We start from the raw sequence: 19776 nt of genomic DNA, 5'->3' as shown, positions 1-19776 counted from the left end.
CTATCTGCAGGCTCCTTTAAGGCGGCCGTATCCTGAGACGGCAGTGCCACCTTTTTTGATAAGCGTGTGAGCGCCTTGTCCACCCTAGGAGATGTCTCCCAGCGTAACCGATCCGTTGGCGGGAAATGGTACGCCATTAGTAACCGCTTAGAAATCACCAGTTTCTTATCTGGGGAACACCACGCTTCTTCACACAACTCATTTAACTCATCAGATGGGGGAAAAGTCACTGGCTGCTTTTTCTCCCCAAACATAATATCCTTTTTTGTGGTAACCGGGTTAATGTCAGAAATGTGCAACACATTTTTCATTGCCGTAATCATGCATCGGATGGCCCTTGTGGATTGTACATTTGTCTCATCCTCGTCGACACTGGAGTCAGACTCCGTGTCGACATCTGTGTCTGCCATCTGAGGTAGCGGGCGTTTTTGAGCCCCTGATGGCCTCTGAGACGCTTGGGCAGGCGCGGGCTGAGATGCCGGCTGTCCCATAGCTGTTACGTCATCGAACCTTTTATGCAAGGAGTTGACACTGTCGGTTAATACCTTCCACATATCCATCCACTCTGGTGTCGGCCCCGCAGGGGGCGACATTACACTTATCGGCTCCTGCTCCGCCTCCACGTAAGCGTCCTCATCAAACATGTCGACACAGCCGTACCGACACACCGCACACACACACAGGGAATGCTCTGACTGAGGACAGGACCCCACAAAGTCCTTTGGGGAGACAGAGAGAGAGTATGCCATCACACACCAGAGCGCTATATAACAGAGGGATTTACACTATACACAAAGTGAATTTTCCCCAATAGCTGCTTATATCACAATTTGCGCCTAAATTTATGTGCCCCCCCCTCTCTTTTTTACCCTTTCTGTAGAGTATACTGCAGGGGAGAGCCTGGGGAGCGTCCTTCCAGCGGAGCTGTGAAGAGAAAATGGCGCTGGCTGTGCTGAGGAAGATAGCCCCGCCCCTTCAGCGGCGGGCTTCTCCCGCTTTTTTAATAATAATTATGGCGGGGGATTAGGCACATATACAGTTTAGAACTGTATTATGTGCATTTTGCCACTTAAGGTATACTAATTGCCGCCCAGGGCGCCCCCCCCCCCCAGCGCCCTGCACCCACCAGTGACTGGAGCGTGTGGTGTGCTGTGGGAGCAATGGCGCACAGCTGCAGTGCTGTGCGCTACCTTATTGAAGACCGGAGTCTTCAGCCGCCGATTTTCTCCGGAATCTTCCGTCTTCTGGCTCTGCAAGGGGGACGGCGGCGCGGCTCCGGGAACGGACGATCGAGGTCGGGCCCTGTGTTTGATCCCTCTGGAGCTAATGGTGTCCAGTAGCCTAAGAAGCACAAGCTAGCTGCAAGCAGGTAGGTTTGCTTCTCTCCCCTAAGTCCCACGTAGCAGTGAGTCTGTTGCCAGCAGATCTCACTGAAAATAAAAAACCTAACAAATACTTTCTTTTTAGTGAACTCAGGAGAGCCCACTAAGTGCATCCAGCTCTGGCCGGGCACAGATTCTAACTGAGGTCTGGAGGAGGGGCATAGAGGGAGGAGCCAGTGCACACCAGATGTAGTACCTAATCTTTCTTTAAAGAGTGCCCAGTTTCCTGCGGAGCCCGTCTATTCCCCATGGTCCTTACGGAGTACCCAGCATCCACTAGGATGTCAGAGAAATTTCTTATTGAGAAATTTAGAAAGAAATATTACATTAAGTAGATCGCGTTTATATGTCATCCTTAGGGTCAGTTGTGTGGTGAGGGAGAAGATTTGCTTCTGTTTGTCCCTATAGTTTATGACTGGCAGCCACCAGCACTGTTTTTACCTATTATATTGACCATGAATAATTTGAATTGGTCCTGGACCACCAACCCAGGGCACCCCTGCAAGTGTCCCGAGGCACCCCAGGGAGCCACGGCACACAGTTTGGGAACCTCTGGTGTAGATTCTCTTCTCTCTAAACAATGAGTATTTCACCCATAGGGTCAGCTGACATCAGATCATCATCTTTCTCTTCAGCAGGCTTCTGTAACAGAAAGCAAATGTATGTGACGCTATCTTAGTGACAAGCAGGGCCGGTTCAAGGGCGCTCTGCGCCCCGGGCAGGAAATGGGGCGTGGCCTAATACAGGGGGCGTGGTCAATTACGCCCCCAGTACATTAAAAGCGCCGCTTGAATGCTGAGCGGTGCGCGATGACGTCATCGCGCACCGCACAGCAAAAGGTCCTCTCCACGAAGGGAAACTAGACGCTATGAGTCTAGTTCCCTTCGTAGAGAGGACCTTTGCTGTGCGGTGCGCGATGACGTCATCGCGCACCGCTCAGCAAAGTTACTCTCCAGGAAGGGAAACTAGACGCATAGCGTCTAGTTCCCTTCAGGAGGCGGACGGGGACGGGGATGGGGACGGGGACGGCAGCGGAGGCGGACAGGGACACAGCGGGCAGCAGTGGCGGATCTTGCCACGGTGCGGCGCCCTCCGGATGGCGCCAGCGCCCTCCGGAAGGCGGCGCCCCGGGCAAAAGTCCTGCTTGCCCGTGGCAAGATCCGCCACTGGTGACAAGCCTACAGTAAATTGTATATATATGTTTGCATTGAATGAAAATCCCTCCCGAAACAATAAGTGGTAGTGTGGATTGAAACTCCTGACCTTCACTGATATCCCTTTCACACATGGGGGGTAATTCTGAGTTGATCGCAGCAGCAAGTTTATTAGCAATTGGACAAAACCAAGGCCCTCATTCCGAGTTGTTCGCTCGGTAAAAATCTTCGCATCGCAGCGATTTTCCGCTTAATGCGCATGCGCAATGTCCACACTGCGACTGCGCCAAGTAAATTTGCTATGCACTTAGGAATTTTACTCACGGCTTTTTCATCGGTCTGGCGATCGTAATGTGATTGACAGGAAATGGGTGTTACTGGGCGGAAACAGGCCGTTTTATGGGCGTGTGGGAAAAAACGCTACCGTTTCCGGAAAAAACGCAGGAGTGGCCGGAGAAACGGAGGAGTGTCTGGGCGAACGCTGGGAGTGTTTGTGACGTCAAACCAAGAACGACAAGCACTGAACTGATCGCAGATGCCGAGTAAGTCTGAAGCTACTCAGAAACTGCTACGAGGTGTGTAATCGCAATATTGCGAATACATCGTTCGCAATTTTAAGATGCTAAGATTCACTCCCAGTAGGCGGCGGCTTAGCGTGAGCAACTCTGCTAAAATCGCCTTGCGAGCGAACAACTCGGAATGACCTCCCATGTGCACTGCAGGGGAGGCAGATATAACATTTGCAGAGAGAGTTAGATTTGGGTGGGTTATTTTATTTCTGTGCAGGGTAAATACTGGCTGCTTTATTTTTACACTGCAAATTAGATTGCAGATTGAACACACCACACCCAAATCTAACGCTCTCTGCACATATTATATCTGCCTCCCCTGCAGTGCACATGGGGGGTCATTCCGAGTTGTTCGCTCGGTAAAAATCTTCGCATCGCAGCGATTTTCCGCTTAATGCGCATGCGCAATGTCCGCACTGCGACTGCGCCAAGTAAATTTGCTATGCAGTTAGGAATTTTACTCACGGCTTTTTCATCGTTCTGGCGATCGTAATGTGATTGACAGGAAATGGGTGTTACTGGGCGGAAACAGGCCGTTTTATGGGCGTGTGGGAAAAAACGCTACCGTTTCCGGAAAAAACGCAGGAGTGGCCGGAGAAACGGAGGAGTGTCTGGCCGAACGCTGGGTGTGTTTGTGACGTCAAACCAGGAACGACAAGCACTGAAATGATCGCAGATGCCGAGTAAGTCTGGAGCTACTCAGAAACTGCTACGAGGTGTGTAATCGCAATTTTGCGAATACATCGTTCGCAATTTTAAGATGCTAAGATTCACTCCCAGTAGGCGGCGGCTTAGCATGAGCAAATCTGCTAAAATCCGCTTGCGAGCGAACAACTCGGAATGACCCCCATGGTTTTGCCCAACTGCTAACAAAATTCCTGCTGCGATCAACTTGGAATTACCCCCATAGGGAGGAATTCAATTAGCCTCGGTAGATTACCACAAGCTAATTGATCCCTGGGGATATTTAATTACCATTAAAGCTAGGAGTTATCAAGGATTTTTTTTCAGGAGGTTGATAATATTCCTTTAACTTGAGGGGGTTAATGGGTGCTGTGACAGTGTTATTGAATAATATGTTAATTTTTCATGGATTCTATGCATTAACGTACAATAGCACGGTACTTTAGTGGGTGTTAACAAGGGGAATGCAGGCAGAGCCGGCCCTATCAATATGATGTCCTAGGCAAGATTTTGGCTGGTGCCCCCAAGCACCGCCGCTAGTTCTGCCTCTGACCCTGCACCCCTTCCGCACCACTATCAACCATCACCCATAGCAGTCCTCATTTTGGTGCTCCTACCCTCTATATTTTAAAGAGGAACAGTGCACACATTCGGTGCACAGCCCAAAAAGGGGCGTGTTCTTGCTGGGAAGGGGCATGGCCACACAATAGTACCCCCAATTCAAATTACGCCACACAGTAGTGCAATTTTATTCACATTATATCATGCGACAGTGTCCCTAATTCACGTTACATCACACAGTAGTACCACTTTACCTTATATATGTTACTCGTCACAGTAGTGCCCCTTATTCACATTACATCACACTGAATTGCTCCTTATTCACATTACACCACACAGTAGTACCACTTTATCTTATATACATTACTCCTCACAGTAGAGCCCCTTATTCACATTACACTGAATTGCTCCTTATTCACATTACACCATACCATATTGCTCTTTATTCACATTAGCCCACACAGTAGTGTCCTTTCTATACTTTATGCCACACAGCAGATCACCTTATACACAAAATGCCACACATTAGCAATGACTTTATACACATAACACCACACAGTAATGCCCCTTACACATATGACACACTTTATTAATGTCCTTATACACATAATGACACACATAATGGTGGTCATTCCGAGTTGATCGCAGCCAGCAACTTTTTGCTGCTGCTGCGATCAACTAGTACACGCCTATGGGGGAGTATATTTTAGCTTAGCAGGGCTGCAATCGCTTGTGCAGCCCTGCTAAGCTAAAAAAAATTCAAGCAGAAGTAGACCAGCCCTGGACATATTTACTCTGTGCGACGATCTCTGCGATGCTGGAGCCGGCTTTGACGTCAGACATCCGCCCTCCGTTCTGCTGAACACGCCTGCATTTTCCTTACCACTCCCCGAAAACGGTCTCCAACGGTCTGGATCCGCCCAGGAACACCTTCTTCTTGTCAATCTTCTTTGCGGTCGGCTCTGCGACCGCTTCCTTCGTTAGCCGCAATGTAACCTGGTGACCCCTGTCGCCGGGCAACATCGCGCAAGCACATTGCGGCCGCCGTGCATGCGCATTCCGGACCCCTTTGCACCGCAGTGATAAACCACTGCGTGCGAATGGGTCGGAATGACCCCCAATGTCCCTTACACATATACCACACATTAATGCATTTATACACATGACACACATAATGCCCCTTACACATATGTCAAACACAATTGCACATCCAACCCACCCACACACAGCACTCACACAGCCGCTAACACTGTGACCTCTGCTTGGATACAGATGTGTCCTCATAAATCTTGCCTCCATACGCCATGCAGCAGGAGATGACTGACGTGAGTCAGGTGGCACCTCTGGTAATGTTGGGCGCATTTTTTTGCTGAAAATGCATCTTATTTGCTTTGCTATGCAACTAGGATGCACAAGCATCAACTTCTGATTAAAATAATATGTGGCATGCCTATATTCTGTGTGCGACTGTGGCTGTATCTGCATATGAAATGCTATGTTACAGTGATTTCCAGGAATATACTGTAACATAGCACTTCGTATGCAGATACAGCCGCAGTCAGACACAGAATATAGGCATGCTGCGTATCATTTTAATCAGCAGAATCTGCTTGTACCCCTAGGCATTTGCCTAGTTTGCCTATGCATAGGGCTGGCTCTGAATGCAGGAGTGTAATTAAATATATCCACGGGTATTAAAGCCCAGGGCTACCCACTATACTTTACACCAGGTAATCAATTCCCTCACCATGGTGTTTCAACACAGGTGTTTGCCAGGTCATGTGGTTCGATCTAGGTCTTGGCTAGGTGTGCACAGACCCAACCCAGGTTGGGTGAACCAGGTCAGTGACCCTGCTAAGTACCATGATAATTCCTGGGACCAACTTGGGTCACTTATAGTGTTAAAGGCACGACCCGGGTCCTGATGACCTGGGCCATGCCTAAAAGGAGCTGATTGATGGGCTCTGTAGCACTTGGAGATGACATCATATAGCACCCACTGTAAGCAAGAAGACCCAGGTTACTGCAAGACAAAGGTCCAGTGTGAGTGGTGATGACCAGGGAATAACCCGGATCTATCACTCATGTGTGAAAGGGGGTAAATACGGAAATCCCCAGCTTCAACCAGTGTTCAGTGTCCTGGGTCCGAGCTTAAAGCCAGGGTTTATGTGGAAAAGGGGTATTATTTATCTGAATGAGCTGATTAACACTGGGCAATGTTTTCTAAACCAGCCCCTGAACACTGCCAGGATGATTGGCACATTTTCTTTATTAACTTTAGCGCACATGTCGCAACAATGCACTATAACTTCACTGTATGAAACTGGCATTGTGTGTGTGTGTGCGCGCACTGTGTCTTACAGTACTAAGAGCAGTCAGCACTGACATCTAAGGTGTTCTTCTACGACAGGGGAACCCCACATCCTCTTCCAGTGTCGGACTGGTGCATGAAGGGCCCACCGGGGAAATGCAGTGATAGGGCCCCCACAGAGGCTTGAAATACACAATAGACTTGTGCAGTGTAATGCAACATATCTACTATGTATAATACAAGTGCACAGTCTAGAACCTGATCCCTAGAGGAAGGAGTGGGGCCCCAGGCAGTGGGGCCCACCGGTGGTTTCCTCTGTACCCCTGTGGGCCAGCCCGACCCGGTCCTCTTCTCTTCCCATCTACAGTACATCTAAATAAGCAAGGTGCAGAGCTCAGCGTTACCCTGGCTAGATAATAAATAGTCTGTATATTATCAGCCTGACATATAGCCCTGCCTAAGTGCGTCATGCAGCTCATTTATCTGTGAAGCACATCTTAACTTAGTCAATATTTACTCAGCTATAGCTTTGGTTATATAAAAAAATGTCCTCTGGTCCCAGCAGCACTGCAATGTGTTGTCTCGGAACCGCAGCAGCAGCACTGGGTAAGAGGCAGCGGTTGAAATAGAAAGTAATTAAAAGGAATGAACACTACTATTTTTAAGCAGAATGAGCCACAATACACTCAGAGCAGGTACAACACAGAGACATGTTCTAGAATCAGTAAGGAACAAGACTGATGTCCCAAATGGGTTAAAGCTGGGCTTACCATACTATCTAGGGAGGCCAATCCTGGGCCTTTTTTACAATCCCGGGTATCGGGATTGAAAAATGATTAATCTCGGGATTCCTGGGATACCCGGGATTGGACTGAATATATTAAAATTAAAATCTTCAGTTCCCCCCACCCCCTTCCCGGACCCGCCCAGCCCACAGAACTACTCACCATCCTCTGGGAGTGCGCCCAGGTTCACTTGCTGCAGGCGGTGGGCCGCAAGGTGTGATCCAGGCATCGCGGGTGGCTGGCATCAGACTATGCAGCGTGACCTCTGACTTCACATCACGCTGCGCTGTGTGCACAGCTGGGGGTAGGGGGAGCTGAGAGGAGGGAGCTGGGCAGCATCTGAGCCTCCTGAGGACGCTCAACGCTGCCTGGCGTTGAAAAAATAAGGGGGCTTTCTAATCCCGAAATCCTCAAGATTGCAAGCTCCAATCCCAGGACTGATTCCTGGGCAACTTTAGGCCTATATCCCGGGATCCCGCCAATCCTGATCCTGGGATTGGCCACCCTAATAGGCTTACACAGGCTCTGTGGCTGGCTTATACCCCTTTTACACCGCCTGAAATATCCCGAGATTTTGCATGGGAGGCGGTGTAAAAGGGTCCTTCTCCTAAACCCAGGGTCCATTTTCCCGGGAATACAATTTAGCTTGAAAGCAGGGTTGTACATGATTAAGACCCGGGGTAGGAGGCGGTATAAATGGGTAAGCCGGGTCATCCAACCCGACATCCATTTACAGCATGGCAGACCTCCCGTACTGCAGTGTCCGGCGGACAATCGGGAGGCTGGGGGTCACATCTACGATCAGTTTGTCAGAAATGTGGGGGGATGCCCAGCACAGAGCTAGTCCGCCCCGCATGTCTGACAAGTCTACAGTAAATTGTGTGTGTTTATATATATATATATATATATATATATATACATACATACATACATACATATATATATATATAGAGCCAGAAACAGGAGGCGGCACTCAGAGTCTCAATAAATTGGTGTAAAACGACCCGTGTTTATTTCAACGTTTCGGGGGTCGTACCCCCGTCTTCAGGAAACACAATATAAGCGTGACACACAGTGTACAAACCTTAAATAACTCACCCCTCCATGGAACGCCAGCCTCCGGTGCGAAGGCGCCGCCCGCGGCCTCGGGTCCCGAACTTCCGGTCACGTCTCTCACCTGTCCCCGGAAGCTGCGTCACCACGCAGCCCGGCGGCGCCCTGCAGCGGCTGTTGGTATGGAAACATATCATTAACTCCATGGTAAGTTCAGGGGGAGCCATCTAGAATACCTAATGTAGTTGTTTTTAGATAGGAGGCGATTATGCCCCATAGTGAACAGCTAGATATGGTAGTTGCACAAAATCAGCATTATTGAGCTAGTATCCATTATAACGGGAGTTACGTTTTCAATATTTAAGTGTGCAGCTTTGTTAGTTACTTGCATGTTCAAGTGAATAATACAGTCTTTTTATTACACTATGCTTCACACTTGGGCAGCGTTCCCAAGTGTGTCTTACAAGTCACAATTCATTTTACTCGATACACTTGTGTTTGTTTATAAATGACAGTTTTTTGCACTATAACTATTTAGTCCTGCTAGCGATGTGCCAGCAGACTTTGTACTGTTTTAATGTTGCATACTTTATCACATATTGTTTAGATCGTTACCATGGAGTTAATGATATGTTTCCATGCCAACAGCCGCTGCAGGGCGCCGCCGGGCTGCGTGGTGACGCAGCTTCCGGGGACAGGTGAGAGACGTGACCGGAAGTTCGGGACCCGAGGCCGCGGGCGGCGCCTTCGCACCGGAGGCTGGCGTTCCATGGAGGGGTGAGTTATTTAAGGTTTGTACACTGTGTGTCACGCTTGTATTGTGTTTCCTGAAGACGGGGGTACGACCCCCGAAACGTTGAAATAAACACGGGTCGTTTTACACCAATTTATTGAGACTCTGAGTGCCGCCTCCTGTTTCTGGCTGTATAAGGATTGATACTCCTTGAGGAGGGCACCCGAGCAAGCACCCAGGTGGAGAGAGAGTGCCGGACTGCAGCGAGGAGTGTATATATATATATATATATATAAATCCCAAAGAAAAAAGGACGGCACTCACAGGATTTTTGCAGAGCATGCATTCTCCAATAATAAATTCTCTTTAAGATTCCATCAAGGTTACTGCATGTTTAACAGGAATATAGTTCCCGCTGATATATCCGAGACATTGTGGTACGGACTGATATCACTGACTTCAGACGCATGACTCCCCGTTTTCTTACCACACGTAAGGCTGGATGCTATAAGTGTATACACTGTGCTACCTGTAACCATCTTGACACTGGGACGGCATTTAGACATCCACACAGCGGGAAGTTTATTCCTATTAAACATGCAGTAACCTGTTCAACCACGCATGTGGTGTATTTCATCAGATGTCCGTGTGATTATTACTATGTGGGCAAAACGATCCGTCCCTTTAAGGAACGTGCTAATCAACATAGATCAGCAATTCGAGCTGCACTGATGTCCGGTAAAAGTGAACAACCTGTGGCACAACACTTTGCTGATAGGAAACACAGCCTTGCTAGCTTGAGATACATGATCATCGATCACCTACCAGAACTGAGACGAGGGGGTGATAGGAACCAGAAATGCTTAATTATGGAAGCAAGATGGATCATCCGTTTGGACATTGTGGCTCCGAAGGGCCTGAATGAAAAGATCTGCTGGAATAGTTTATCTTAACTGGTTTATCTTTATCTTTAATACTGTTTAACCTGTTTGCTCATATATGGTCTATATTTGGTATACCGGTTACCTTATAGTTTCCTGTATCCTTGTTCTGGGCTCTACAGTCCAACCCACACACTGTTTTACAGTGTGTTTTTAACCCCTTATCTATGCTGTTCACTTGGGTGTTTCTTTTAACAGTTCGTTTGCGGGCGCTGGTGATTGGGCTGGGGGGTTAGCATGACCGGGTTCGGAATAGCAGTGACGCGTCTCGCGTCCTGGCAACTGACGGAGCTGCGTCTTGTTGCCTCAGTAACGGCGCAACGTCACGGTGGTGCGCCGGACGGTGACGTCCCTGGGGTGCGTCGCGCTGCGCCGGCGGCCGTCTTGGCACTCACACACGGTGGGGTCGTTTGGTGCTTGGTGCCTTTATAAGCTGGGTAAGTCATTTTGTGTGTTATGTTTGTCACTTCTTTTGTCTACATGCATCCTGATGACGGTGTACTTACACCGAAACGTTGATGGAATCTTAAAGAGAATTTATTATTGGAGAATACATGCTCTGCAAAAATCCTGTGAGTGCCGTCCTTTTTTATTTGGGATTTACATGTTCAATGCATATGTGAATGGACTGCAGCACCTAGGTATTTATTTGTGGTTTATTGAGTGCCGATATATGTGGGATTATATATATATATATATATATATATATATATATATACATACATAGGCAAAGTAAAATAAACGACACTCAGGAACTCACAAATCGTTTGAATGTGGTCTACGTTTCGGAGACCTTTAATCTCCGTCGTCAGGACATAAAATACAATAACTTACAACACCAGGTGTTCAAAACGCCCACGGCCGCATCCCGTCGCTGTCCCGCTGACGTCACCGGAAGTGACTTCACACCTGCGTCACCAGCTGACCGAACCGGGAGGAGGGGCCGGGGCCATGCAAATACAATGTGTATCCCGTCACCATGACAACACTGCACAGGACGAAAAACGGAAAGGAACAAAATCACAGTTATAGGAGCAGTTTAGGCATACTAAATGATACTACAAAACAAATGTATATATATCGGCAAGAGAGCTAGGTCACTATAGGAACCTAACAAAGTGATATGATTATACACACCGTAGCACCTACAAGAAAACTGACTATAGTGGATTGAAGCAAAACCCAATAGCTGGAACTAGGAGCCTAAAAAGCAACTGTACGAAAGCTGCTCATTAAGGCCAAAAGGCTGCAAAGTTTGCAGCTTATAAATCCACTTTGATTCAAGGCGTAGTAATAAATTACCCCTATTCCCTCCTCTAGTGCAGGGGGGGACCCAGTCTATCATTTTATACCTCAATGTGGCTAAGCCATGATGGAAATCACGAAAATGTCTGGCTACCGGTTGATCATTCATTTTGGCTCTGGTGCTCGTGCTTGCCTCAGCAGATTCTATCGCTTTTCTTATACTGGATCTGTGGGCTGCCATTCTTTCTTTGAAACTACGGATTGTCTTGCCGACATATAGTAAGCCACATGGGCATTTAATGTAGTATACTACGTGGGTACTTGAGCATGTTAAGGGGTAATTGATCCTAAATTTCCTGCCTGATCGTGGATGAGAAAAAACGGCCCCTGTTTCTAGATATTGGCAGGTAGTGCAATTAATGCATTTGAAATTCCCCGGTTTTCTAGACAGAAAATGAGTTTGTTGATTACCTACAAAGCCCGTGATATCATTATGTACCACGGCGTCTTTAATGTTACGGCCTCTGCGAAAACCTGGCATCAAGGATTTGTTAAGTAAACCCGGTAGAGTGGGGTCACTATTAACGATGGGCCAGTATCTTCTGGCTGCTTTCACGAATGATTCTGAATTGGATGTATATTGTTGTGGCCATATCATTTTATTTTGAATGGTGGTTTCCTTTTTGTACCTCAATGCCTGTTCTCTGGGGTATGACAATGCTTTGTCCCTGGCTTCCCTAAGCATCTTTGGGGAGTATCCTCTCAAGAGGAACTTATTCAACATCAAATTAATTTGTGTCACTGCATCTTCATGTTTAGAGCAGATGCGGATGATGCGCAAGAACTGTGAAAAAGGCAGTCCTCGTTTAATGGATGTCGGGTGCTGGCTATCCGCATGTAGATATGTGTTTCTATCTATCGCCTTGTGATACACGTTAGTCACTATTTGGAGGTCGACCAGTGAAACTGAGACATCAAGATAGTGAATATTCCGTGTGCTGTATTCGTAAGTAAATTTGATATCCTCGTCTTTAGTATTCAAAGACGTAAAGAATTGTCTGAGATCCGGTTCTGGACCATTCCAGAACATGCACACGTCGTCTATGTAGCGACAATAGAACGTGATAAATTGGTTGGCATGTGCATCAGCAAAAAACAACTCATTTTCCACTGAAAACATAAAAATGTTTGCGAAGCTCGGTGCCACGCAAGAACCCATTGCACACCCGAGTAGCTGGATGTACAATGAGCCATCAAAAAGGAAATAGTTCCTTTTAAGAGTCAACTCCACCAAAGTAAGAAAAAGATCCAGATCGGGACCTTTATAGTGAATATTGTTGGTTAAATGGGCCCTAAGCGCTGAAAGACCGCGTTGATGAGGAATACTGGTGTACAAACTGACCACGTCAATAGTACACATGATCGTGGTTTCTGTCACTGGACTCAAGCCCTGTAATTTCAAGATAAAGGCAGTGGTATCTTTGAGGAAACTTTTTTCAGCTTGTACAACTGGCTGAAGGAAATAATCCAGGAATTGTGACACAGCATATAGCAAAGAGTCTCTGGCCGCAATTATCGGCCTACCTGGCGGTTTTTGTGGATCTTTATGCAATTTAGGAATCAGGTAAAAGACCGGTATCTTAGGCCAGTCCTGTCTCAGAGCATCTCTAGTCTTACTGTCCAATAGCCCCTGTGCTACTGCTGTGTCCAAAACCTGGTGTAATTCTTGCTGAAATCTCACTGTGGGGTCGTGATCAAGGTGTTTATAAACTTTTGTATCTGAGAGCTGCCTGAGTGCTTCTATCTTATAATCACTCAGGTTTTGCACAACAAGCCCCCCTCCCTTATCCGCCACCCTTATGACTATATCTTGGCAAGAGCTGAGGGCTGGGAGGGCTTTGCGTTCTGGCAATGTGAGATTATGGTGTCTAATCTCCATATTACTTACTTTATTAACCTCATTTTCCAAACGATTAACAAATACTTTGATGGCAGTATTCAAATACTGCCATCAAAGTATTTGTTAATCGTTTGGAAAATGAGGTTAAGGTAGGTAGGCCGATAATTGCGGCCAGAGACTCTTTGCTATATGCTGTGTCACAATTCCTGGATTATTTCCTTCAGCCAGTTGTACAAGCTGAAAAAAGTTTCCTCAAAGATTCCACTGCCTTTATCTTGAAATTACAGGGCTTGAGTCCAGTGACAGAAACCACGATCATGTGTACTATTGACGTGGTCAGTTTGTACACCAGTATTCCTCATCAACGCGGTCTTTCAGCGCTTAGGGCCCATTTAACCAACAATATTCACTATAAAGGTCCCGATCTGGATCTTTTTCTTACTTTGGTGGAGTTGACTCTTAAAAGGAACTATTTCCTTTTTGACGGCTCATTGTACATCCAGCTACTCGGGTGTGCAATGGGTTCTTGCGTGGCACCGAGCTTCGCAAACATTTTTATGTTTTCAGTGGAAAATGAGTTGTTTTTTGCTGATGCACATGCCAACCAATTTATCACGTTCTATTGTCGCTACATAGACGACGTGTGCATGTTCTGGAATGGTCCAGAACCGGATCTCAGACAATTCCTTACGTCTTTGAATACTAAAGACGAGGATATCAAATTTACTTACGAATACAGCACACGGAATATTCACTATCTTGATGTCTCAGTTTCACTGGTCGACCTCCAAATAGTGACTAACGTGTATCACAAGGCGATAGATAGAAACACATATCTACATGCGGATAGCCAGCACCCGACATCCATTAAACGAGGACTGCCTTTTTCACAGTTCTTGCGCATCATCCGCATCTGCTCTAAACATGAAGATGCGGTGACACAAATTAATTTGATGTTGAATAAGTTCCTCTTGAGAGGATACTCCCCAAAGATGCTTAGGGAAGCCAGGGACAAAGCATTGTCATACCCCAGAGAACAGGCATTGAGGTACAAAAAGGAAACCACCATTCAAAATAAAATGATATGGCCACAACAATATACATCCAATTCAGAATCATTCGTGAAAGCAGCCAGAAGATACTGGCCCATCGTTAATAGTGACCCCACTCTACCGGGTTTACTTAACAAATCCTTGATGCCAGGTTTTCGCAGAGGCCGTAACATTAAAGACGCCGTGGTACATAATGATATCACGGGCTTTGTAGGTAATCAACAAACTCATTTTCTGTCTAGAAAACCGGGGAATTTCAAATGCATTAATTGCACTACCTGCCAATATCTAGAAACAGGGGCCGTTTTTTCTCATCCACGATCAGGCAGGAAATTTAGGATCAATTACCCCTTAACATGCTCAAGTACCCACGTAGTATACTACATTAAATGCCCATGTGGCTTACTATATGTCGGCAAGACAATCCGTAGTTTCAAAGAAAGAATGGCAGCCCACAGATCCAGTATAAGAAAAGCGATAGAATCTGCTGAGGCAAGCACGAGCACCAGAGCCAAAATGAATGATCAACCGGTAGCCAGACATTTTCGTGATTTCCATCATGGCTTAGCCACATTGAGGTATAAAATGATAGACTGGGTTCCCCCCCTGCACTAGAGGAGGGAATAGGGGTAATTTATTACTACGCCTTGAATCAAAGTGGATTTATAAGCTGCAAACTTTGCAGCCTTTTGGCCTTAATGAGCAGTTTTCGTACAGTTGCTTTTTAGGCTCCTAGTTCCAGCTATTGGGTTTTGCTTCAATCCACTATAGTCAGTTTTCTTGTAGGTGCTACGGTGTGTATAATCATATCACTTTGTTAGGTTCCTATAGTGACCTAGCTCTCTTGCCGATATATATACATTTGTTTTGTATTATCATTTAGTATGCCTAAACTGCTCCTATAACTGTGATTTTGTTCCTTTCCGTTTTTCGTCCTGTGCAGTGTTGTCATGGTGACGGGATACACATTGCATTTGCATGGCCCCGGCCCCTCCTCCCGGTTCGGTCAGCTGGTGACGCGGGTGTGAAGTCACTTCCGGTGACGTCAGCGGGACAGCGACGGGATGCGGCCGTGGGCGTTTTGAACACCTGGGTGAGGTATTTAAGGTATGTGTTGTAAGTTATTGTATTTTATGTCCTGACGACGGAGATTAAAGATCTCCGAAACGTAGACCACATTCAAACGATTTGTGAGTTCCTGAGTGCCGTTTATTTTACTTTGCCTATTACATTATCACTATTCGGGCACCGGGACAAACTGCTTCAGTGTGGGAGTTCCGGACATCGCTGTGGACTATATATATACATACATATATGCTTGACACTTAAACATCATGTCACACATCTGAGGTGGCGTTCGCCATGCTTACCCCTGCGTGTCTGCTGGTCGGTGTTGCGGCCTCTGCCTTCGGTGGGCCACGAGCGCCGGCGTCTGGTTGGCACGGCTACCGGCGGTTCTCCGGGGCATGGGTGCCGCCATGACACCCGGCCTCACGTGGACGGGGGGCAGGTGACATCATCAGACTGCTCCGCCAATCCAGCGCTGGCGGGAGATTCAAAGTCAGACGCCGGACAGAGCTTCAGTGCCTGAGTATCGTCTTTCCCTGACGTAGATGCCAGTGCTCTTGTTCCCGGCAAGGATCCCTGCAGTCGTACTCCAGTGTCTCTGGCATTTCCAGCTGCCAGTTCACTGCTCCAGCTTCAGTGTATTCAGCGGCGGGTAATCTCTCTGCGCTCCAGTCATCCGTGCTCTTAGGAATCAGCGTCTCAAGTCTCCGTTCTCAAGTTCTACAATCCAACAGCGTCAGAAATCCCTGCACTTCAATTCCTCACATCATCAGCGTCTCAGTCTCCGTTCTCAAGTTTTACAAATCCACAGCGTCAGAAACCCCTGCACTTCAGATCCTCACATCATCAGCGTCTCAGTCTCCGTTCACAAGTTCTACAAATCCACAGCGTCTAAAACCCCTGCACTTCAATTCCTCACATCATCAGCGTCTCAGTCTCCGTTCTCAAGTTCTACAAATCCACAGCGTCTAAAACCCCTGCACTTCAATTCCTCACATTATCAGCGTCTCAGTCTCCGTTCACAAGTTCTACAAATCCACAGCGTCTAAAACCCCTGCACTTCAATTCCTCACATCATCAGCGTCTCAGTCTCCGTTCTCAAGTTCTCCAAATCCACAGCGTCTAAAACCCCTGCACTTCAATTCCTCACATCATCAGCGTCTCAGTCTCCGTTCTCAAGTTCTACAAATCCACAGCGTCTAAAACCCATGCACTTCAATTCCTCACATCATCAGCGTCTCAGTCTCCGTTCACAAGTTCTACAAATCCACAGCGTCTAAAACCCCTGCACTTCAATTCCTCACATCATCAGCGTCTCTGTCACCATTCACAAGTTCTTCAACCATCTGTGCCAATTATCTTCATTCATAAGTTCCACAAGTTATCAGTGACTTTTAAACATCACCCACAGTTTCTTTAATTTCCAGCATCCCCAATACTGCTCACTTAACCCTTCAGTGGGTCTGGACATTCCCTTCATTTATTCCTTTTTGGCATTTGACTTTAAGTTGTTTTCCTCTGCAATAAAGCTCTTTCATATTTCATCAAACTCCACTGTCAGCGTCCTGTATGAGGAGATCCTATATTAGGCCCTCCCTTTTCCAGCTCAGTTGTGGTTCCTCTTCCCAACCATCGGAAGAATCCCCGAGTTCACAACACCCTCAGTCTAGGCCAGTGACAGTATACTCAGGCCACATGGACCCGGGGAATCGGAACCCAGAGGCAAGCGCCATGCAGGACCTAGTTTCCCGAGTACAGAGTCAGGAAGCAGCACAGAATCAGGTGATGCATTATCTCCAGGAGTTATCTGGTCGGCTGGATCAAATTCAGACTTCGCTGGCTTCAGTGGTTCCAGCTCCAGTTCCAGTATCCGCTCCAGTGGTTGTTTCTGGCAATGTTTCCTCCTTGTCTGGAACCAGGTCACGCCTTCAGCTTCCCACTCCTCCTCTTTATAACGGTAATCCAAAAAATAGCTGTGGATTCCTCAATCAGTGTGAGGTGCATTTCGAACTCCTCTCACACAACTTCCCTACTGATCGGTCTAAAGTGGCATACATTATCTCATTACTTGAGGGTTCAGCGTTGGAGTGGGTGTCACCGTTGTGGGAGCGTTCTGATCCGTTAGTTTCCAGTTATACCAACTTCTTGGCGTCATTCCGAAGGATCTTTGATGAGCCTGGCAGGACGACTGCTGCCTCAGCTGACTTACTCCGAGTTCGACAAGGCTCTCGTACAGTGGGACAGTATGTAATTCACTTTCAAACTATAGCTTCTGAACTGAGCTGGAATAATGATGCCCTTCGGGCTGCTTTTTGGAACAGGCTTTCGGATCGTTTAAAAGACGAATTGATTACTAGAGATTTGCCAGATTCCTTGGAACAGTTGATCTCACTCTGTGTATGCAGGAACGAGCTGGTGAACGTAGTCAGTCTGACCGGTCGAGGATCCGATCTCTTCCTTCTAAGCAGACAGTCAATTCCAGTCCAGATGAACCCATGCAGATTAATCGGTCTCGACTGTCCCCAGAAGAGCGTCAGCGTCGGCGTGAGGGTAAACTTTGCCTCTACTGTGGAGCCGCGGATCATTTTCTCAAATCTTGCAAGTCTCGCCCGGGAAACGGGCAGTCCTAGCTTGTTCCGGAGAAGTCAAGCTAGGGGTTGTTTCTCAATCTTCTCCGGCAGTGGACTGTCTACTTTCAGTGTCTTTGTTTTCTGAGTCAGAAGTCAAAACCGTTAAGGCTCTGTTGGACTCAGGAGCTGCGGGGAATTTTATTTCCCTTTCCTGCGCCCAGAGTTTGGGCTTGATGTTACAGTCGGTCGAACGACCTATTACGATAACTGCTATTAATGGTATCCAAATTCCTAATGCTTTGATTACAAGTCATACCATGCCAATTAAGCTGCAAGTGGGAGCTTTGCACCAAGAACATTTGGAGTTCCTTGTGATTCAGGAGATGTCTCACGATCTCGTCCTTGGTCTTCCCTGGCTCAAGCTTCACAACCCTCATGTCGACTGGAGGTCGACACAGATAATTTCTTGGAGTCCTTTCTGTCACTCGAATTGTCTTACTCCTGTCTACCCACTTCGTGCATCGTCTAAGTCAGACGTAGAGCTTATTCCAGAGGCTTATCGGGAGTTTACAGATGTCTTCTCGGAACAGGCGGCCGATAAATTACCTCCGCATAGACCCTGGGATTGTCCCATTGAGCTTCTTCCGGGGAAAATGGCACCTCGAGGTCGTACCTATCCTTTGTCAGTTCCTGAGACTCAAGCCATGTCAGAATATATCAAGTCTAATCTGCAGAAGGGATTCATCCGTCCCTCCACTTCCCCAGCGGGAGCAGGCTTCTTCTTTGTGAAGAAAAAAGATGGAGGCCTGTATCGATTATCGTGGTCTAAATAAAGTCACCATTAAGAACAAGTATCCTCTGCCGCTCATCACAGAGCTTTTCGATAGAGTTCGTGGAGCTCGAGTCTTTACTAAGCTTGATTTAAGGGGAGCATATAACCTAATACGTATCCGACAAGGGGACGAATGGAAGACGGCCTTCAATACTAGGGATGGGCATTATGAGTACCTGGTAATGCCGTTTGGCCTCAGCAACGCCCCCGCCGTCTTCCAGGGATTCATTAATGAAGTTTTCCGGGACATGTTATACCTAAATGTGGTGGTATATTTGGACGACATCCTGATATTTTCGAAGAATCTCTCTGAGCACAGAATACAAGTTAAGGAGGTTCTCCTTCGGTTGCGAGAAAACCATCTTTATGGCAAAATTTCCAAGTGCACCTTTGAGGTCCCATCTATTCCATTTTTGGGCTACATTATTTCAGGAACAGAGTTGCGTATGGGTCCGGAGAAACTTTCTGCCATTCAGGACTGGACTCAGCCTCTTTCTCTGAAAGCAGTGCAACGATTTCTAGGGTTCGCAAATTACTATCGGAAATTTATAAGGGGTTTCTCTACTATTGTGGCGCCTATTACTGCCCTAACCAAGAAAGGGGCTGACCCAAGCCTTTGGTCCTCCGAAGCAGTAGCAGCGTTCGCTCAGTTGAAGGCAGCCTTTATGACAGCTCCGGTACTTCAGCAGCCAGACTTCCTAAAACCATTCTTTCTGGAGGTTGATGCTTCTACGGTAGGCATAGGTGCCGTACTTTCGCAGTACGCTCCAGATGGGAAGTTACATCCGTGTGGTTTCCATTCTCGCAAGTTCTCCCCTGCTGAATTAAATTACACCATTGGAGACAAAGAGCTGCTGGCAATTAAATCTGCCTTGGAAGAATGGAGATATCTTTTGGAGGGTGCTAAACACTTAATTACGATTTTTACGGATCACA

General features: G+C 47.1%; 1 protein-coding gene and 1 long non-coding RNA gene across 3 annotated transcripts in view; one reads left to right on the top strand and one right to left on the bottom strand.

Moving 5' to 3' along the window:
• The window catches only part of LOC135054937 (uncharacterized), a 72180-nt gene that overhangs the window by 24743 nt on the left and 27661 nt on the right, over positions 1 to 19776 (bottom strand). Inside the window, exon 2 of one of the 2 annotated variants that reach the window (XR_010243599.1) lies at positions 8545 to 8673. The exons of the other annotated variant lie outside the window; for it this stretch is intronic. The gene's annotated coding sequence lies outside the window, so the exon portion shown is untranslated. The remainder of the gene's footprint in view (positions 1 to 8544; positions 8674 to 19776) is intronic. 2 annotated transcript variants of the gene reach the window in all.
• The window catches only part of LOC135054939 (uncharacterized), a 299005-nt gene continuing 288409 nt past the window's right edge, over positions 9181 to 19776 (top strand). Inside the window, exon 1 of the long non-coding RNA XR_010243600.1 lies at positions 9181 to 9276. This is a non-coding gene — a long non-coding RNA (uncharacterized LOC135054939). The remainder of the gene's footprint in view (positions 9277 to 19776) is intronic.

Source organism: Pseudophryne corroboree, chromosome 3 (genome assembly GCF_028390025.1).
Source record: "Pseudophryne corroboree isolate aPseCor3 chromosome 3, aPseCor3.hap2, whole genome shotgun sequence".
Classification (NCBI taxonomy): domain Eukaryota; kingdom Metazoa; phylum Chordata; class Amphibia; order Anura; family Myobatrachidae; genus Pseudophryne; species Pseudophryne corroboree.
This window is presented reverse-complemented; position numbering and strand designations above follow the sequence as displayed.